The following is a 7,500-nucleotide window of genomic DNA, read 5'->3' as shown; positions in this document are numbered from 1 at the left end:
AGACACACACACACACACACACACACACACACACACTCGCACGCACACACGCACGAACACAAACAGAGAGACACATACACACAGAGACAGACACGCACTCACGCACGCACACACACACACACACACACACACACACACACACACACACACACGAAGAACGTGCAATGGCCTACATTACGAGATGACAGAATCACTTCTTTCAAGGAAAAGAAACCCAACAGAAAGTATTTCAGGGCAGTGAGGTGCACGTACGATACTCATTGCACAGACACAGGAGTCTGCAGGTTTCTTCTGCAAGACACTGGCTGACTGAGAGGCCTTGTGGTCAGCATTAGCAAGTCCTCTGCTACTTCAGAGAATACATGTCTGTGGTCACGAGCACTGCGCTGTTGTCGGATATTTCCTCCTTCTGGAAATCATGGACCATCTGTGTTGAACACACTCTTCAGCAGTGGTGGATGCAGAATTATAATATATGCACATTACAAAACGTATGCGCTTTTCGTGTTTCAGTACGCAGTAACCATGTAGCCCTTATAAATATTAACGCGGAGTCAGAGCTTGATAGAACAGTCAGAAGTAAACCATCAGCATGTCAAATAAAGTTCGTAATACATAGTTTTTGTCTATTGCTTCTGGCACAAGTTGTGTGGTTGCTGTCAACAAATGTGAATGGGAATACAAAAAAAAAAGAAAAAAAAAAAAAAGAAAAAAAGAAAAAGAGAGGGCATGCTCCCATAGACAATATTGCCCGCGTTAATTTGGGTGTAGAATTGCAGGAACATGTGCGTGTTACAAAACGTGTACGCTTTTTCGTGTTTCTGTAGACAATACGTTTAGGAGAAAATATATAGGCACCTTGTCATCACAAACCCTCTTCCCCATCTTCAGCATGAAACAGAATCAAGTTGTTGACGATAATCCTTGCTTCGCTCCTTCCACAATAGACCGCTGGAGAGTTCTATGCTTACATGACTTACAGAGGTGCGTCATATGATCTGTGCTCTCGAAGTTGATTGGTTCTCCGAAATTTCGAGCAACAAAGACGATTGAGAGAGACAGAGCGTGCGAAACAGTATGCTTCTTTTTTTTCCGATTTTTTGCTCCTTTTTTTGTGTGTATACGATGGCACTTCATTGACCAGAGTTTGATTGTAGCAATGAAGGCTATCAACTGAAGAAATGGAGGACAGCACATGTTTTCTGCTTTTGTCTATGTAGATCGTTTATGGCAATGTTCGAATTTCGAGTAAAAGTTAAATGCGCATGTGCAAGATCCAAGATGGCCGCGAAACTCTCCAGCGGTCTATTCCATCCCTCTGTCCCCAACCTCCCATCCTCCGCAATCTTTCTCTCCCTCACCTCCCCACACTCTCGAGAGGATAAAGCACCAGGTAACAAGCGCCAAGATCTGTCAGAAGGGTTTTCTGGTATCTGGAAGATGTCTGCAAGCTACGGCAATTAGCAGAACTGATGAGCAGCATGTGAACGTGCTGTTGAGAATTCAATGATCAAAGCATCACACTGGTGGAACGAATATGCAGTGTGTAAACATGTTGTTGAGAATTAAAGCATACACTGGTGGAACTGATAAGCAGAATGCAAACACGTTGTTGAGAATTCAGTGATTAAAGCATACACTGGCTGATTTCAAGTGCAGAGAATTCAGTGAATATGATCTTGAGATTTTATATCATCATTATACATGTCGATATATTATGCAGACATCTGCACCTAAGCTCGCGCGCGTGTGTGTGTTTGTGTGTGTGTGTGTATGTTTTGCTGACCCCCAACTGTTCCTGCCCTCCCAAAGTCTGCTGCAATCAACTGCGTCATCTGTCGTACATAATGGCAACGCTTCTGCTTTCATGTGGGTTTTTGTGCAGCTCGGCTGAATGCACAGGTGTGTTTCAGCATCCACAACTGGCTTTCCTTAGCAATCGTTTTTCCTGTATCTTTTCCCACTAAACCTGCGAACTGATGTATCCAAATAAGGCACTCACCTAAAATCTTCCCCTAAGTTAACAATGAGAAGATTTATTGTTTGAAATTAGGTACTTATTACAATCCCCATTCATGAAAGGTGCAAATGTTGATTTTTATTGGATACCATCCCATACTGGTTTCCTTTATAATGACCAAGCAGACAGGACAGCAAAAAGAGGAGCAAAGAATTATACAGGTAGTTTAAAAGTATAATGCCCATTGTCATACAAGGAAATAAAGAATATACTAGAAAGATACTTTTACGAGTGCTTTCATATAACTCTAAAACCTCTCAGACTTTGGTCCGATTCGCAGACCAATCCTAAGTTTGTTTTTCAGACTTTTATCTAATTCGTTACGGACTAAATATTGCTCTGAAGTCAAGCGCATAATTATGCTTCAGTAATGTGACAATTAAGCATGTAAGTTTTTACTGTGATATGATGAAGCCTTACCTGCACGAAAATGTGTCATCACAAGTGACTGAGAACGTGGATTTTATTATTATTATTTTTTTTTTTACTTTTTACATTCATTATCAGTTACTTCGCTTCATAGATTAGCGACTTCTCTTTTACGAAGTCCATTAAGTAATTATCAGTAATTGCATTAAGACATTTGTTTGAAGTTTTACCCCCCCCCCCCGCCCCCCTATATACCCAGTTCCCTCGAACTCACCATTCATCCCCTCCCCCTCCTTTTCCAAACGATAATACTCAAGAGTATTAATACTCTAACAAATTGTCTTGAGTCACCGATATGTGTGACGGGACATTAAACAAAATTCCTCCTCCTTCCGCTCAGTCCACCAGTGCTGTATCCAAATGTCAGTGTTCCGACGCGACACTGATTTCCATTCCAGGTACTGATGTGTCCATTGACTGGTCTTCGAACAGCAACATTCATTTCCATTTCTGTTATGGATGTGTACGCTGACTTTGAACTGGATACCTTCCCGCTTCTTCCCACATTCTCCTGCTTCTTCTTTTTGTTGTCGTTGTTTGTGTTGTTGGTATTGTCGTTATTGTTGCTGTTGTTGTTACTGTTGTTGTTGTTGTTGTCATTGATGTTGTTGTTGATGTTGACGTTGTTGTTTTTCCCTAGAAATCATCAACGCATTCTTCCTGGTACGGCATCCATAAGAGTGGAAGAGCAGGAGAGTGCTTTAAAAGAACACAGTGAGATCGAGAGGAAACTTATGCGTAACATAACCTCATGAAAACAGAATTCACACTGGACAGTTAAACACCCCAAGGGGAATGCACAGTAGTGTTGCCGGACGAATAAGAGTAAAAACGTCCACGGAGAATAACATTTAATCAATAAAAAAAAAGAAAGAGTAAAATCCCCCCCCCCCCCCCCCCCCCCCCAGAACACGGAGAGAAATACGTCCCCAGAAGAACGTAGAACAAAACATATCAGATTATATTTCCGGGGATAAAAGGAAATTAACTGTCCCTAAATTCCACCACCACGAGAATGGTGAATAAAACATCTCATGAGAACAACATACCCCTTCCTTACGTACCTCCCTCCCTCCCTTCCACGACAGAACGGGCAGCAAAACTCCCTAAGAGATGAGGAGTGGCACTCCCGATGAGAAAACACTCCCTCGGGAATGAAGAGTAAAACTTCCAGGGAGAACAGGGGGAGGGGGGGGGGGAGTGTGTGTGTGTGTGGGGGGATAATTCAATCTTCCTAAAGACAGTAGAGGTGTCCCGTTTCAATTTCAGTTTCTGAAAGAAGCGTCACAGCGTTAGGACAAATCAATATACGTTACACCACGAGTGCTAGGCAGATGCCTGACAAAAGCATAACTCAACGCGCTGGTCAGGCCTTGAGTGCATGCATGCATACACGTTTGTGTACCTAACGGAGTGGGCTTTTTCTTCATAACTTTGCCAGAGGACTACACTTGTGTTGTCATTATTATTATTATTATTATTATTTTATTTTTATTTTTATTTATTTATTTTTTTTAACCCAGTGCGCCAAAAGCGTGTTGCACATGGGACCTCGGTTTATCGTCTCATGCCAATACGCTCAGTTCGATTTTCCAGTCGAACTTGAGAGAAAGCGCGAGAGCGGGAATCGAATCGAACCCAGATCCCCATGGACAGTGTTCTGGCATATTAGCTCATTGACCATTCTGCCACCTTCTGATGTGTCAACAGTCAAGGCTTTCTTCTAAAGAACTGAGAGCAGACCTGGCTGACATAAATGAGAGTGACCTCCTTTTGGGAAAGAGAGTTGTGGGCGGGAAAATGAGCAGTGACGTCTTTGAGAAGAAATAGGGTAACAGTCTCTTCGGGAAACTAAGGAGGAATACTTTCTCAGGGGTACACACACCCGCACACACACACACACACACACACACCCACACACACCACCAACCCACACATCCCCACATGCGCGCACGCGCACGCAGACTTCATCAGGAGCACGCACACACACACACACGCACGCACGCACGCATCATCCCCAGGAGACGCCAAGGCGGTATTGCAATCAGGAGAACACGGCAGCTCACTGAGTACAACAGCATGAATGAATGAACAGGCACACCAACAGCAATGGACTAATTAACAAGCACACCACAGATTGTTACAGATTGTCAGCTACAACGTTTTGCTGCCAAGGATGGGATTCCCCTTGACCCCCTTGACCCCTGCAACACAACCACGTGACTTGTTGTACACCCTGTCTAGCGTACCACCTCCCACACTGGTTATGTTGTATAATGTGTGTTCTCTCATATACGCGAAGACACGCTTCTGTAACAGTTGTGTTCCTTTCATTTGGTACCCTGACTATATTGTCGTCTCATTATGATCATAGTTTTGCTGATCGGAACTGTTTCATGTTATGAAAAAAGAGTGGGGAATTTCATTTATCTAAAACGAAAACAAAAATAGCATCTTCATGAAACAACGATAGAAAATTCCCAGGAAAAGTTGATAAACACTGTCAGTCGGATGCTTTGTCGCAAAGAAAAGAAACACAAAACAAAACAAAACAGGATTTGTGCCTGAGACTTTCAGGTCCCCAGAATTACAATACATCATTGTGTTCGCTGCCTCTGACCATGTCCTCCATCACTTGTGGCACCATCACTGGAGTGATCACCGTTTTCCTTCCCGGTTCCACAGACAGTGTGCATTTTTGTTTTAGGGAGAACAAGAACTTTTGTTGTCATGGAAAAAAATGAGCATCTGTTGCCATGGGGAACCAAAACATCTGTTGTCAGGGAGAACCAAAACATCTGTTGTCAGGGAGAACCAGAGCATCTGTTGTCAGGGAGAACCAGAGCATCTGTTGTCAGGGAGAACCAGAGCATCTGTTGTCAGGGAGAACAAGAGCATCTGTTGTCAGGGAGAACAGGAACATCTGTTGTCAGGGAGAACCAGAACATCTGTTGTCATGGAAAAAAAGAGAGCATCTGTTGCCATGGGGAACCAAAACATCTGTTGTCAGGGAGAACAGGAACATCTGTTGTCAGGGAGAACAAGAGCATATGTTGTCAGGGAGAATAAGACGTCTGTTGTCATGGAATACAAGAGCATCTATTGTCAGGGAGAACCAGAGCATCTGTTGTCAGGGAGAACCAGAACATCTGTTGTCAGGGAGAACCAGAACATCTGTTGTCAGGGAGAACCAGAGCATCTGTTGTCAGGGAGAACCAGAACATCTGTTGTCAGGGAGAACCAGAACATCTGTTTGTCCAGGGAGAACAGAACATCTGTTTGATCAGGGACAACCAGAACATTCTGTTTGTTCAGGGCGAACCAGAACATCTGTTGTCAGGACCGTCCAGCACATCTGTTGTCAGAGGAACAACCAGATCATCTGTTGTCAGGAGAACCACAGCCATCTGTTGACAGGGAGAACCAGAACATCTGTTGTCAGGGAGAACCCAGAACATCTGTTGTCAGGGACATCCAGAACATCTGTTGTCAGGGACAACCAGAACATCTGTTGTCAGGGAGAACCAGAACATCTGTTGTCAGGGAGAACCACAGCATCTGTTTTCAGGGAGAACCAGAACATCTGTTGTCAGGGAGAACCAAACATCTGTTGTCAGGGATAACCAGATCATCTGTTGTCAGGGAGAACCAGAGCATCTATTGTCAGGGAGAACCAGAACATCTGTTGTCAGGGAGAACAGTATCATCTATTGTCAGGGAGAACCAGAGCATCTGTTGTCAGGGAGAACCAGAGCATCTGTTGTCAGGGACAACCAGAGCATCTGTTGTCTGGGAGAACCAGATCATCTGTTGTCAGGGAGAACCAGAGCATCTGTTGTCAGGGAGAACCAGAGCATCTGTTGTCAGGGAGAACCAGAACATCTGTTGTCAGGGAGAACCAGAACATCTGTTGTCAGGGAGAACCAGAGCATCTGTTGTCAGGGAGAACAGGATCATCTGTTGTCAGGGAGAACAGGAACATGTGTCAGACCATGAAAGGTGCTGCGGTATATTACAGCACACCCCTGAATATCCTTCCCTCCTGCACCCAATCAATCCCCTTCCACGAAAAAACAAAACAACAAACAAACCTAAAGATGTTCAGTGGTGGTGTGATCCACAGTACGTCTGTCTCTTTGCTCAGGGAAAAGGACACAGGTCTGTTTCTCTACTGACGTTCGTGCACGAATGCTGACCATCACCGAGACTTGCTGAATATGACCGAGACTCTTTGTGTCCACGGTCAAGCAACTCTCGCTCACAGCTTTCTGCTTTTCTGTTGTCTCCACCCTATCTCCACCCCGCCAACCCCACCCCCGGGTGATCACCCACACTGTGAAGATCTGTTCACATTTCAGGGCACTGGTTCAGATCATGGTGGGTTCTTTTTCCGGGTTTGTGACTGCTGATCCAGAACAAGACACTTTGTCCAAGAACACGGGCTTCAGACAACTTGTCCAAGTATAATCACTGACTTCTTGCAGTATTTCTTTGTCCAAGCACGTAACGCTAACACAGAACAGCACACTTTGTCCACGTACATGGCCTTAATACAGCAGTCTGTGTCCAAGTATACGGTCTTGGTCAAGATGGTTTGTTCAAGGCCATGGACATTAGTGTTGCTGTTTAGTTGTTGTTGTCTCTGGACTGAAGGCAGTTGCGTTTCAGTTTCAGTCAAAGTTCAGTCAGAGTTGACTCCACACGGCTTCAGACCACGGATGATGTGAGAGAAAGCTGGTGGCATAAAGCCACCACCAGATGAGCCTGCTTCCCATACACAGCCGGAGCTACGTGAGTGATGTCATGACGAGGTGAGTGACGGCATGACCATGTGAGTGACGTCTCATTGAGGCGAGTGACGTCATGGCACAAGGTCAAGGTCTTCACAGGAAGAGGGTCAGGGAGGCCGGAGCTCCCAGCGGACAGGTGGACAGGCAGGAGGGGGAGGGGAAGCGGGAGGAGGAAGGGGAGGGGGTGTGGAGGAGAAACAGGCACATCCACTGCACAGAGCACACCGCGCAGCACGTGCTGTCCTGCTGCTGCTGCTGCTG

At 45.1% G+C, this 7,500-nt stretch overlaps 1 protein-coding gene across 1 annotated transcript in view; it reads right to left on the bottom strand.

The window, feature by feature from the left end:
* Positions 1-6,239: 6,239 nt before the first annotated feature.
* Positions 6,240-7,500, bottom strand: part of LOC143301732 (uncharacterized) — a 52,881-nt gene continuing 51,620 nt past the window's right edge. Inside the window, exon 3 of the mRNA XM_076616124.1 lies at positions 6,240-7,500. This exon is cut by the window's right edge and continues 112 nt beyond it. The gene's annotated coding sequence lies outside the window, so the exon portion shown is untranslated.

This window comes from Babylonia areolata, chromosome 2 (assembly GCF_041734735.1).
Source record: "Babylonia areolata isolate BAREFJ2019XMU chromosome 2, ASM4173473v1, whole genome shotgun sequence".
Taxonomy (NCBI): domain Eukaryota; kingdom Metazoa; phylum Mollusca; class Gastropoda; order Neogastropoda; family Buccinidae; genus Babylonia; species Babylonia areolata.
Note: the sequence above shows the minus strand (reverse complement) of the source record. Positions and strands in the feature narration are given on the sequence as shown.